Source organism: Penaeus monodon, chromosome 31, assembly GCF_015228065.2.
Source record: "Penaeus monodon isolate SGIC_2016 chromosome 31, NSTDA_Pmon_1, whole genome shotgun sequence".
Lineage (NCBI taxonomy): Eukaryota > Metazoa > Arthropoda > Malacostraca > Decapoda > Penaeidae > Penaeus > Penaeus monodon.
In genome coordinates, this window is record NC_051416.1 from 32235391 (window position 1) to 32236787 (window position 1397).

At 36.1% G+C, this 1397-nt stretch overlaps 1 protein-coding gene across 1 annotated transcript in view; it reads right to left on the reverse strand.

Moving 5' to 3' along the window:
* LOC119593176 (orexin receptor type 1-like) overlaps positions 1 to 1397 on the reverse strand; it is a gene marked incomplete at its 5' end in the record, with an annotated part of 128215 nt that overhangs the window by 67506 nt on the left and 59312 nt on the right.

The following is a 1397-nucleotide window of genomic DNA, read 5'->3' on the forward strand; positions in this document are numbered from 1 at the left end:
TCGTCTTTTTTATACAAAATCCTCCTTCCCTCTTGAAATATAGTTAGATTTCTAATAGTAGCCACTTTTCGAAATTGGAGACTAATATTTTACAGCAAGATATTACAAGATGATGTAGTTTTCTGTCACTGTGAAGTCTACTCACGAACTTTACAGTATTAGTCTATAAAACACCATCATATTTCTCTTCTGTTTCACCTCCTGGGATTCTTTCTTATTTTTCCCTTCTCCTTCCCCTTATTTCTCTCTCCATATTTTCTTTCTTTTCCTTGAATTGTCACCCTCTCTTGTTTTTTCTTTCTTGTTCTCTCTATTTCTATCTTACATTCTCTTTCTCTTTCTTCCTCTCTTTCTCCTTTTCCCATTATTTCTCCGCTTACACTATCTTTCTCTCTTTCTTTCTTGGCTTCCGCGTTCTCTTTCCCCCTTTCTCCTTCCTTCTCTGGGTTTTTTCTCTCTCTTTTACATCTCCTTCTCTCGTGTTCCCTTCCTCTTTTTCAGTTTTTTCTTTTCATATTCTATTTATTTCCCTCTCCTTTTACATTCTCTTTCTTTCTCTTCTTCTCCCTCCTTTCTCTTCCTTCTCCTTTTCCTTTCCTCCCTTTCTCGTTTCCCTTCGTTTCTCCTTTACCAGCCTTCCTCCCACTTTCGCTTTCTCCCTTTTCGTCTCCTCCCGCTTCCCCCCTTTCTGCTTTCCTTCCCTTCCGTAACATTATCTTTCTTCCTTCTATGCCTCTCCTTTCTCCACTTTCTTTTTTCCCAACTACTCTCTACAACGCAATTATAAATTCCCTTGTTTGATAAAAGGATTACACTCCTTAACAAGACTAAACCCTACGGGCTTTGGGAGTGTCTAATAGGCTTTAATAATCTGCTCACTTTGTTTACCTTTAATTGTCTTGTTATTCGGTTTTGTTTATTTGTTACTTGTTTATTTACTCATTTATCGATTTTTACAGCGAGATATTCTCTGGCAAACCTTTCTGCTATACCTACATCGGGGACGGTCAAGATTAGGACAAAATAAAAGAAAAATGTGATGTTTCTGAATTTGACAGTTTAAAAATACCGTGTATCATCAGAATTCGCCTTTTTTTGTAGTTATGGTGATTAACTCAAACCTAAACCCATTATAGGGATGAGTCGGGGCTTTATAAATAGGAATGAATTGTAATCTACAGGTTGTGAATGTCCGAGAGCCAAACGTTTTGATGCTACTTACTTCAGGTTTAGTTCATGCATAATGAAAACTTTTGACCCCGAATTTAATAATAAGTTTCATAACTTGACACTACTTCTTCATTAATTTTAACCAGTTTCAGTTAATATTCACATATAACATGCCTAGATGTGCTCATTGATTCTATAACGCATTTTAACACATCAAATGTATTCTG